This window comes from Bison bison, unplaced genomic scaffold (genome assembly GCF_000754665.1).
Source record: "Bison bison bison isolate TAMUID 2011002044 unplaced genomic scaffold, Bison_UMD1.0 scf7180017864119, whole genome shotgun sequence".
NCBI classification, from domain to species: domain Eukaryota; kingdom Metazoa; phylum Chordata; class Mammalia; order Artiodactyla; family Bovidae; genus Bison; species Bison bison.
Window position 1 is genome coordinate 1,130,915 of NW_011494691.1, and position 12,654 is coordinate 1,143,568.

At 37.6% G+C, this 12,654-nt stretch overlaps 1 protein-coding gene across 1 annotated transcript in view; it reads right to left on the minus strand.

Annotated features, from left to right (window-relative positions):
• The window catches only part of UBA5 (ubiquitin-like modifier activating enzyme 5), a 33,483-nt gene that overhangs the window by 4,970 nt on the left and 15,859 nt on the right, over positions 1-12,654 (minus strand). The gene's annotated exons all lie outside the window — the stretch shown is intronic.

Sequence of the window (12,654 nt, forward strand, 5' to 3'; positions counted from 1 at the left end):
ATCTGCTTGCAATGCAGGACACCAGAGTTTGACTCCTTGGTCAGGAAGATTTTCTGGAGAAGGGAATGGCTACCCACTTCAGTACTCTTGCCTGGAGAAATCCATGGACAGAAGCAGGCTACAGTCCACACAGTCACAAAGAGGCTGACATGACTGAGCAACTAAGCCCTGAGCACTTTCACTTAGATTACTTACAATACCTAATATAAATGCTATGTAAAAAGAAAGTGAAAGTGAAGTCGCACAGTCATGTCCGACTGTGACCCCATGGACTGTAGCCTCCCAGGTTCCTCCATCCACGGGATTTTCCAGGCAAGAATACTGGAGTGTGTTGCCATTTAAATAGTCCTAAATATAATGCAAATACTATATAAATAGTTAACAGCCTGTGGCAATTCACATTTTGCTGTTTGGAACTTTATGGATTTTTTTAGATCTACAACTGGTTGATTCTGCAGATGCAGAACCCAAGGAAATTAAGGACCAGCTATATAGTGCATTTCCAATATGCCACAAAGCACCCTTGCTCCCTTACATTTGAATCTGATTCCTTTTATTTATTTATTTTTTAAGTTTTTATGTATTTATTTATTTTTGGCCACCCTGGGTCTTCATTGCTGCACACCGGCTTTTCTCCAGTTCAGCGTGCAGTCTTCTTATTGCAGTGGCTTCTCTTGTTGCAGTACATGGGCCCTAGAGCACTCAGACTTGAGTAGTTGGGGCACGTAAGCCCAGTAGTTGAGGCATGTGGAGTATAGAGTGCAGGCTAAGTAGTTACAGCACATGGGCTCAGTTGCCTCTCGGCTTCCCAGAGCAGGAATTGAACCTGTGTCCCCTGTACTGGCAAGGGTATTCTTAACCACTGGACCACTGAGGGAGTCCCTAATTCCTTTTAGAAGCTTGTCAGTAGAGGAAAAATCATTTACAAACATAAACAACAAAAGGAAAAAAAATCGAAAAATGCATAGTCTCAACATACAACAAAAAAAGACAAAACTGAACAGAGAGAACAAGGCGGCAGAGCAGAAGGTGGACATGGAGTACTTCTCCCTCCACGGATACATCAGGAATGTATCTTCAGACACACAAGTGCGTGCACACCACCAGCTGAGAGCGGACAGGAGTACCCGACCAGTGGAAAAGAACATAAAGAACCATGCAAAACTTGGTAGGGTGAAGGAACTAGGGGGAAAAACAGGAGTGGTACTAGGCCTGGACCTGCCCTCCGTGGGTGGGGGAACTGAAGCAGGGGTACGATCTCCACATCAGGGCAATTGTCTGAGTCAGAGGAGAAATATTTAAGGCTGAGAGTGAAACAGCTGATATGTGGCAACCTAAATACAATGAGAATCAGAAGTCCTCGCCGCAGACATATGTACCCCAGACAGGGAAGCAGGTGCCCTAGAAGGTGCAGCAGCTGGGAGCTGGAGCTTAGGGATTGTGGAGCAATCCCCGGGTGAGAGCTGTTGTTCACTGCAGACAGATGGACCGAGGGGATGTGAGGGATGAGATTGTGGTAGGAAATGACTGTGGAGGAAAGCCAGGCAGCCATGGAAGCAAGTTGATACTGCTAAGTCAAACTAGGGGGTGTAGCCATCACAATAGCCTCTCTCTCCACACATGCCAACATCAGCAGCTGACAACAGACTGGCCCATCAAGCACCTGACGCACCGAACTACAGACTAGGACCACACCCAGGGCACTCCTTTAAGTGACTGATGCATGGAACAGAGTAGGACTCCACCCAGGGTGCCTGTTTAAGTGCCGGACACACCAATCTACAGAGTAGGACCCCAGCCAGGGGGGGGCCTTCTATGTCCTTGACATGCTGATCAACAAAGAAATACCCCAAAAGGGAGCCCTCTAAGGGCCTGAACAGGTGGAGCTATGGAGAAAGACTAGCCAAAAAGGCTTCTGATCGCCAACTACCAGAGGCTCGAAAAAAGACTCTGATAGGGCCATAACTCCTGTGGCTGAGGTAGTCCGTGTCCCTGCAGACTTGGTGCCACCAGGGTCCCAGAGACCCAAGTAGCTGTGCCACCTTCACGCTCAACCTTCACTGAGGGAGAGCTGCCACAAGCAAAAAAAAAGTCTTCCCATCTATGCACGTGGGGTCGTTTCCATCGTGTTCAACTCACTGTGACCTTGTGCACTGTGGCCTGCCAGGCTTCTGTCAGGGGGCATTCCCCAGGCAAGAACACTAGAGTGTATTGGCCATTACTGGTTTCCATACCCTTCTTTAGAAGCACTATATTTCCTGCTGCCCTAGTCGCCGACTCCTCTGAGTACCTGGTGCTGCCAGAAACCCTGCGACCCAAGCAGCTGCACCACCTCCACACCTGGCCCTCACAGGGGCAAACCCAAGTCCTCCAGGGCAGCCTAAGGAGGAAACCCCTGTGGACAAACCACATGCAGAGGTGGAAATAAATCACAAATGAAACCCAGGGGCAATATGGCTAAGGAAGAAGACCCAAAACTTCCCACCAGCTGTACAAGCTGCAGATTAAATCCACATGAACAACTAGGCAGACTTTGTGTCTACGGAATATGTAAAAGGACATTGAGAGCTCCCACAAAAGAAAACACACTAGTTCTGATAGCTGTGCAAAATGGAGGCAAGAACACACAGAAGTAAGACCAGATTAGAATCTGAGCTGCCCCAACAGCAGGTCCAGAGACCAGCACAGTGTTGGAAGGTACCCTAGGTGGGTAAGGGGGACTGTGACTGGACCCTGACAGAAGTGATTCAAGAAAAACATTTATTCTTCTTATGTTTTGACTTCTGTAGTTTCTTTTGGATTTTTCTTTTATTTTTTCCCACCTCTGTTGTAGTTATGATTTTAATGGCACTATGAAATCTAATTAAGCTTTTAAGTTGGTTTTTTTTTTTCCCAATCACACTTTTTATTGTTATAAACCTCTGCCTCTATGTTGGGCTTTTGCAGTTCTACAGAGTTTTCCTTTTTTTCTTCCTTTCCTCTACCTTTTTTTCTAATTTTAATTTTTAACTTTTAAAAACCTATTATTTTTTTCTACATTTACTCCTTTGTTTGCTTTTCCTACTGTTCCTTTACTCTTGCAGTTAATCTTCAATGTATGTAAATCTTTCTAAAGCTATATTTAACTTTTCATATCTATTCTTTTTTTCTTTTCTTTCTTTCCTTTCCTCACAACATATTTGTTAGTTTTGTTTTCATTGCTTTATTCCTCATTTGGCACCTTACTTTAGTTTTGTTTTCCAGTTTGTGCTATAGTTTGTTTTGTTCTTAACTGGTAGATATAACTTTTGGATTGCTCTGTTCACTGTGTCAATCTACTGTATTTTATTTTTGTTGGACTGTTTTGATTTTGCTAATGGATGTATATGCATATGTGTATATTCCATTATTTTAATTATTATTTGCCTGATTTTGTAACTGCCATTTGTCTGGGGTTCACCTTTGGTTTCTCATATTGAGGTATTTGTTTTAATCTAACACATAATGCCATAACAAACCACTTGTGGAATCTTCATTTCTGAACAGAGATCAAGCCCTGAGCCTTTGGAGTGGGAGCACTAACTCCAACCCTAGACTACCAGAGAACTAACCATAGGGAGTATCAAATAGTGAGAACACACACAAAGGAAACCACTTGAATACAAGACCAGGTATCACCCAACCACCAGTAGCACCCTGTGCAGGACACCTCATTCAAACAACCAAAACAAAAATACAAACCCAATCGTCAGCAGACAGGATTACCACCTACTCAACCTTGCTCATCAGAAGAAACACAAAAAAAAACTTAGCACAAATCTCACCATATACAAAGCTTACACAAACCACTGGACCAACCTGAAGAGGGCAGAAACCAAAAAGAAGGAAGAATTCAACCTTAAAGCCTGGGGAAAGGAGACCTCAAACACAATAAATTAAAAATAAATAATAATGTAAAGGTAGAGAAATACTGCACAAATGAGGGAATAAGCTAGAAACACAGAGGTCCAAATAAATGAAGAGGAAATAGGCAAACTACCTATAATAATAATTCAGAATAATGATAGTAAAGATGATCAAAACCCTTGAAAACAGAATGGAGAAAATGCAAGAATCAATTAACAAAGACCTAGAAGAATTAAAGAGTAAACATACAAACAACACAATTAATGAGATTAAAAATATTCTAGAAGGAATCAACAGCAGAATATCTAAAGAAGAAGAATGAATCAGTGAGCTGGAAGATAAAATGGTGGAAATAACTTCTGAAGAGCAGAATAAAGTAAAAAGAATGCAAAGAACTGAGGAAATTCTCAGAGACCTCGGGGACAATATCAAACACACCAACACTGAATTATAGGGGTCCCAGAAGAAGAAGAGAAAAAGAAATGGTATGAGAAAATTTTTGAAGAGGTTATAGTTGAAAATTCCCCAACATGGAAAACGAAATAGTCAATTAAGCCCAAGAGTGGGAAAGAGCTCCATACAAGATAAACCCAAGGAGAAACATGCCAAGACACACACTAATCAAAGTAACAAAGATTAAATACAAAGAATATTAAAAGCAACAAAGGAAAAGCAATAAGTTACATACAAGGGATACCCCATATTTTTCACAGCTGATCTTTCATCAGAAACTCTGCAGGCCAGAAGGGAATGGCTGGATTATATTTAAAGTACTGAAAGGGAAAAATCTACAACCAAGTTTACACTACCCGACAAGGATCTCATTCAAAACTGATGGAGAAATCAAAAGCTATTCAGACAAGCAAAAGTTAAGAGAATTCGGTACCACCAAATCAGCTTTACAACAAGTGTTAAAGGGACTTATATAGTCAAGAAATACAAGAGGAAAAAAAGATCTACAAAATCAAACCCCAAAGAATTAAGAAAATGGCAACAGAAACATATATATCAATAATTACTTTAAGCATAAATGGATTAAATGCTCCAACTGAAACACACAAATTGGCCAAATGGATACAAAGACCCATATATATGCTGTCTACAAGAAATCCACTTCTGACTTAAAGACACATATAGACTGAAACTGAGAGGAAGGAAAAATATATTCCATGCAAATAGAAAGCAAAAGAAAGCTGGAGTAGCAATCCTCGTATCAGACAAAATAGACATTAAAGTAAAGAATACTACAAGAGATAAGGAAGGACACTACATAATGACCAAGGGATCAATCCAAGAGGGAGACATAACTGTACATATCTATGCACCCAACATAGGAGCACCTCAGTACATAAGACAGACACTAACAGACATAAAAGGAGAAATTGGCAGTAACACAATAATAGTAGGAGAGGTCAACACCCCACTCACATCAATGGACAGATCATCAAAACAGAAAATTAATAAGGAAATACAAGCCTTAAATGATACATTAGACAGATGAATCTCACTGATATCTTCAGAGCATTCCACCCAAATGCAGAAGAATACACCTTCTTCTCAACTACACATGGAACATTCTCCACAACAGACCACATCTTGGCTCACGAATCAAACCTCAGTAAATTGAAGAAAAATTGAAACCATATCAAGCATGTTTTCTGACCACAATGCTATCAGACTAGATATCAATTACAAGAAAAAACTGTAAAAAAACACAATCATATGGAGATTAAACAATACATTTCTAAATAATCAACAGGTTACTGAAGAAACCAAAAGGGAAATAAAAAAATTTCTAGAAACCAATGACAATGAAAACACAACTCAAAACCTATGGGAAGCAGCAAAAGCAGGGCTAAGAGGGAAGTTTATAGCAATACAATCCTACCTTAAGAAACAAGAAAAACATCAAGTAGACAACCTAACTTTATACCTGAAAGAACTGGAAAAAGAGCAAACCCCACCCCCCAAAATTAGCAGAAGGAAAGAAATCAAAAAGATCAGAGCAGAAATACATGTAAAAGAAATGAAAGAAACAACAGTAAAGATTAATAAAACTAAAAGATGGTTCTTTCAGAAGATAAACATAGTTGACAAACATTTAGCCAGACTCATCAAGAACAAAAGAGAGAGAAGAATCAAATCAACAAAATTAGAAATGAAAAAGGAGAGGTTACAACAGACAATGCAGAAGTACCAAGGATCATAAGAGACTATTATGAACAAAAACATGGCAATAAAATGGATAACCTGGAAGAAATGGACAGATTCTTAGAAAAGTTCAATCGTCTGAGACTGATCCAAAAAGAAAATAGAAATTATGAAAAATCAAATTACAAGCACTGAAATTGAAGCTGTGAACAAGTATCCCCAAAAAAACAAAAGCCCAGGAGCAGATGGTTTCACAGGAGAATGCTATCAAACATTCAGAGAAGAAATAATGAATATCCTTCTAAAACTCTTTCAGAAAACTGCAGAGGAAGGAACCCTTCCAAATCCATTCCACAGGCTACCATCACCCTGATACCAAAAGTAGACAAAACAACACAGAAAAAGAAAACTACAGGCCAATATCACTGATGAACATAGATGCAAAAATACTCAACAAAATTTTAGCAAACAGAATTCAGCAACACATTTAAAAGCTCATACACCATGATCAAGTTGGGTTTATTCCAGAGTTGCAAGGATTCTTCAATGTATGCAAATCAATCAATGTGATACACCATATAAACCAATTGAAAGATAAAAACCATATGATAATCTTAGATGCAGAAAATGCCTTTGACAAAATTCAGCACCCATTTATGATTAAAACTCTTCAAACAATGAGCATAGAAGGTACCTACCTCAACATAGTAAAAGCCATATATGATAAGCCTACAGCAAACATTATTCTTAATAGTGAAAAACTGAAAGCATTCCCTCTAAGATCAGGAACAAGACAAGGGTGTCCACTTTCGCCACTATTAGTCAACATCGTTTTGGAATTTCTAGCTACAGCAATCAGAGAAGAAAAAGAAATAAAAGGAATCCAGATCAGAAAAGAAGAAGCAAAGCTCTCACTGTTTGCAGATGACATGCTACTATACATGGAAAACCCTAAAGACAGTTTCAGAAAATTACTAGAGCTAATCAGTGAATTTGGGGCTTCCCTGGTAGCTCAGACAGTAAAGCGTCTACCTAGTAAAGTCGCAGGATACAAAATCAATACACAGAAATCACCTGCATCTCTATATACTAACAGTGAAAAATCAGGAAAACAAATTGAGGAATCAATCCCATTCATCACTGCAACAAAAAGAATAAAATATTTAGGAATAAACTTACCTAAGGAAACAAAAGAAATATACACCTAAAATTATAAGACGCTGATGAAAGAAATCAAAGATGACATAAATAGATGGAGAGTTTTCCATGTTCCTGGGTAGGAAGAATCAATATTGTGAAAATGACTATACTACCAAATGCAATCTACAATTTAATGTCGTCCATATGAATTTACCAATAAAATTTTTCACAGAACTAGAACAAAAAATTTCACAATTCATATGGAAACACAAAAGACCCTGAAAAGCCAAAAGATTCTAGAGAAAGAAGAATGGACCTGGAGGAATCAACCTTCCTGACCTCAGATTATACTACAAAGCTACAGTCATCAAAACAGTATGGTACTAGCACAAAAACAGAAATATAGACCACTGGAACAAGATAGAAAGCCCAGAAATAAACCCATGTACCTATGGGTACCTTATTTTTGAGAAAGGAGGCAAGAACATACAATGGGGCAAAGACAGCCTCTTCAACAAATGGTGCTGGGAAAACTGGACAGCTACATGTAAAAAAAATGAAATTAGAACACTTCCTAACACCATATACAAAGATAAACTCAAAATTGATTAAAGACCTAAATATAAGACCAGAAAATAAAACTCTAGAGGAAAGCATAGCCACAACATTCAATGACATAAATCAAAGCAAGATCCTCTATGATCCACCTTCTAGAGTAATGGAAATAAAATCAAAAGTAAACAAGTGAGACCTGATTAAACTTAAAAGCTTTTGCACAGCAAAGGAAACTATAAGCAAGGTGAAAAGACAACCCTCAGAATGGGAGAACATAGCAAATGAAACAACAGACAAAGTATTAATTTCCAAAATATACAAGCAGCTCATACAACTCAGAACCAAAAACACAAACAGCCCAATCAAAAAGTGGGAAAAGGCCTAAACAGACATTTCTCCAAAGAAGACATACAGACAGCTAACAAACATGTGAAAAGATGCTCAACATCGCTTATTGTTAAAGAAATGGTAGGATGGGGAACACATGTATACCTGTGGTGGATTCATTTTGATATTTGGCAAAACTAATACAATTATGTAAAGTTTAAAAATTAAATAAAATTAAAAAAAAAAAAACAAAAAACTACAATGAGCTATCACCTCACATCAGTCAGAATGGTCATCATCAGAAAGTCTACAAACAATAAATGCTGGAGAGGGTGTGGAGAAAAGGGAATGTTCTTGCATTGTTGGTAAGAAGGTAAATTGATATAGCCACTACGGAACACGATATGGAGATTCCTTAAAAAAGTAGGAATAAGACCACCATATGCCCAGCAATCCCACTGCTAGGCATATATCCTGAAGAAATCCAAACTGAAAAGACACATGTATCCCACTGTTCACTGCAGTGCTATTTACAATAGCTAGAACATGGAAGCAACCTAGATGTCCATCAACAGATGAATGGATAAAGAAGCTGTGGTACATATATGCAATGGAATATTACTCAGCCATAAAAAGGAATGCATTTGAGTCAGTTCTAATGAGGTGGATGAACCTAGAGTCTATATACAGCATGAAGTAAATCACAAAGAGAAAAATTAATATTGTGTACTAATGCATATATATGGAATCTAGAAAAACAGTACTGAAGAATTTATTTGCAGGGCAGCAGTGGAGAAACAGACATAGATAATAGACTTATGGACATGGGGAGAGGGGAGGAGAGGGTGAGATGTATGGACAGAGTAACATGGAAACTTACATTACTATATGTAAAATAGATAGCCAACGGGAATTTGCTGTATGGCTCAGGAAATTCAAACAGGGGCTCTGTATCAACCTAGATGGGTGGGATGGGGAGGGAGATGCGAGGGAGGGTCAAAAGGGAGGCGATATATGTATACCTATGGCTGATTCACGTTGCGATTTGACAGAAAACAACAAAATTCTATAAAGCAATTATCCTTCAATTAAAAATACAAATAAATTTTTTCTAAAACTGAGCAGAGGACATAAGACAATTCACAGAAAAATATAAATGCTCAAGCCTTTGCACAATTGGAAATTAAAACGAGATACCCTTTTTTCACATGTCAAATTGACAAAGAGTTTGATGACTAACATCATATACAAAAATAAAATCAAAATGGAGTAATGATCTAAATCTAAAACCTAAATGTTTCCTAGAGGGAAACATAAATAGAACACTCATTGACATAAATTGTAGCAATATTTTCTTGGATCTGTCTCCTACAGTAATGGAAATGAAAAGAAAAATAAACAAATGGGACCTAATTAAACTTCTGCACAGCGATGGAAACCATAAACAAAACAGAGACAAACTATGAACTGGGAGAAAATATCCACAAACTATGACCAATAAGAGGTTAATTTCCAAAATATACAAACTCATATAGCTTAATATCAAAAACAATCCAATCAAAAAATGGGCAGAAGACCTAAACAGACTTTTTTCCAAAAAAGACATACAGATGGCCAAAAAGCACATAAAAAGATGCTCAATATAGTTAATCATTAGAAAAATGCAAATCCAAACTACAATGAGGTATCACCTTACACTGGTCAGAATGGGCTTCATCAAAAGGTCTACAAATAATAAATGCTGGAGAGGATTTGGAGAAAAAGGAACCCTCTTACACTGTTGGTTGGGATGTATATTGGTGTAGCCACTAGGAAAACAGTATGGAAGTTCTTTAAAAAATTAAGAATAGAGTTTTCATATGATACAAGAATCCTACTCCTTGGCATATATCCACAGAAAACTCATTTGAAAAGATACATGCATCCCAATGTTCACAGCAGCACTATTCACAACAGCCAAGACATGGAAGCAACGTGAAAGTCCACTGACAGAAAAATGGATGAATGTGTGGTGTATATATATAAAATGAAATATTACTCAGTCATTAAAACAAGAATGAAATAATGCCATTTGCAGTAACATAGATGGACCTAGAGATTATCATACTAAGTGAAGTAAACCAAAGACCAATATCATCTGGTACCACTTATATGTGGAATCTAAAAAACTTGATACAAATAAACATTTACAAAACAGAACAGATACACATAGAAAACAAATTTATGGTTACCAAAGAGGATGGTAGGTCAGCAGAAAGGGAGGAGGATAAATTAGGAGTATGGGATTAACATATACACACTAAATATATAAAATAGGAAAACAAGGACCCAATATACAGAACAGGGAACTACACTCAATATCTTGTAATAACTTATGAAGGAAAAAAAGCTGAAAAAGAATATATATGACTTTGCTGTAAACTTCAAAAATAAAAGTTTGATAACACCTAATGTTATGAAAGATCTGGACAAACCAAAACTGTCATGGAAACGTACAATCCTTTTGAAGGAGAAATTTAGTAGTATCTGTCAAAATAAGTATTGCATAAACTTAGAAATTATACTTCTAAAAATTCACACTATAAAAATCTAGTTTACAAAGATAGAAGGCAAATTGTTTTTTGCAGCATTGTTAGTAACAGCAAAAAAAAAAAAACCAAAATCTGTAAGTAGCCTAAATGTCCATCAACAGATATGATACATCTAGACATACAGATGTACAGAGAGATACTTTATAGAAATGACTATTTTCCCCCTTCTTCATAACATACAATAAAATATTGTGTTTAGATAGGACCTATTGAAGTCCGACAGACTATTTGTCTTATATGAAATAGTCACAGAGAGTTGCCTTGAGAGTTCTTATGTGTGCTGGTATTTCTTTGCTGGTAGGTGATACTAAGATTAGAGTGCCTCTCTGTATCATGTAGCAATTTTTTCTTATTATATTGGATGCTGAAAAACATAATTAAGCTTATTAACAGTGTAAAGTGAGGTAAAAAAATGGCCTGAATTAAGGAACAACTAAAGTAGTTCTGCTTTTCATAAAGTATGAGTTGGTTCAAAAACTGACATTAATTTAGCCGCAAAGAAACATCTGTCCTTAAAAAAAAAGAATAAAACCTTGTCCTTATTAGCTATAGTTTAGATGTGTGGTTGCTGGGGTATCTATTTATGTATAGCAGAGACATTACCCTAGTTAAAGTTTAATCACATATTATTTTTATTAATAAATAATAAGCATCAATGGCAGAAAGTGAAGAAGAATTAAAGAGCCTCTTGATGAAAGTGAAAGAGGAGAGTGAAAAAGTTGGCGTAAAACTCAACATTCAGAAAACTACAATTATGGCATCTGGTCCCATCACTTCATGGCAAACAGATGGGGAAACAAACAATGGAAACAGTGACAGACTTTATTTTAGGGGGCTCCAAAATCACTGCAGATGGTGACTACAGCCATGAAATTAAAAGACGCTTGCTCCTTGGAAGAAAAGCTAGGACCAACCTAGACAGCATATTAAAAAGCAGAGACGTTACTTTACCAACAAAGATCCATCTAGTCAAACCTATGGTTTTTCCAGTAGTCATTTATGGATGTGAGAGTTGGACTATAAAGAAAGCTGAGAGTCAAAGAATTGATGCTTTTGAACTGTGATGTTGGAGAAGACTCTTGAGAGTCCCTTGGACTGCAAGGAGATCAAACCAGTCAATCCCAAAGGAAATCAATCCTGAATATTCATTGGAAGGACTGATGTTGAAGCTGAAACTCCAATACTTTGGCCACCTGATGCACAGAACCAACTCAACAGGAAAAACCCTGATGCTGGGAAAGACTGAAGGTGGGAAGAGAAGGGGATGACAGAGAATAAGATGGTTGGATGGCATCACCGACGCGATGGACGTGAGTTTGAGTAAACTCTGGGAGTTAGTGATGGACAGGGTAGCCTGGTGTGCTGTAGACCATGGGACTGCAAAGAGCTGGACACAACTGAGCGACTGAACTGAACTGAATAAGCATCAAATCAAGCGAGTGTGTCTGTGCCTAGGTCTTCACCCTTCGGCCAAACCTGCAGATGTAAATCATTTGGTTAAGGCTTCATAAATAAATATATCAGTACTACTGTAGCATTTAACAAGAGCTATTCCAAATGGAGAAAGTAACACAATTATGTGTGTGCTGATGTGTGTAAATTAATACATATTTAAATTAAATATATTAGATTTATTTATTTATAAATGAAGGGCTACCCTGGTGGTTCACTCGGTAAAGAATCTACCTGCAATGCAGGAGACTGACTGCCTGCAATGCAGGGGACCCAGATTCAATCCCTAGGTTGGGAAGATCCCCTGGAGAAGGAAATGGCAACCTGCTTCAGTATTCTTGCCTGAGAAATCCCATGGACAGAGGAGCCCGGTGGGCTACAGTCCATGGGTAGCAAGAGTTGGACACAACTTAGTGACTAGACCACTACCACCATATATAAATTAAATTAAAAACATATAAATTAAACCACTACCATATATAAATTTAAAGTATACATATATTACACATGTATAAAATTTTAATATATCTGTAAAGTTAAATTTAAAAAATTA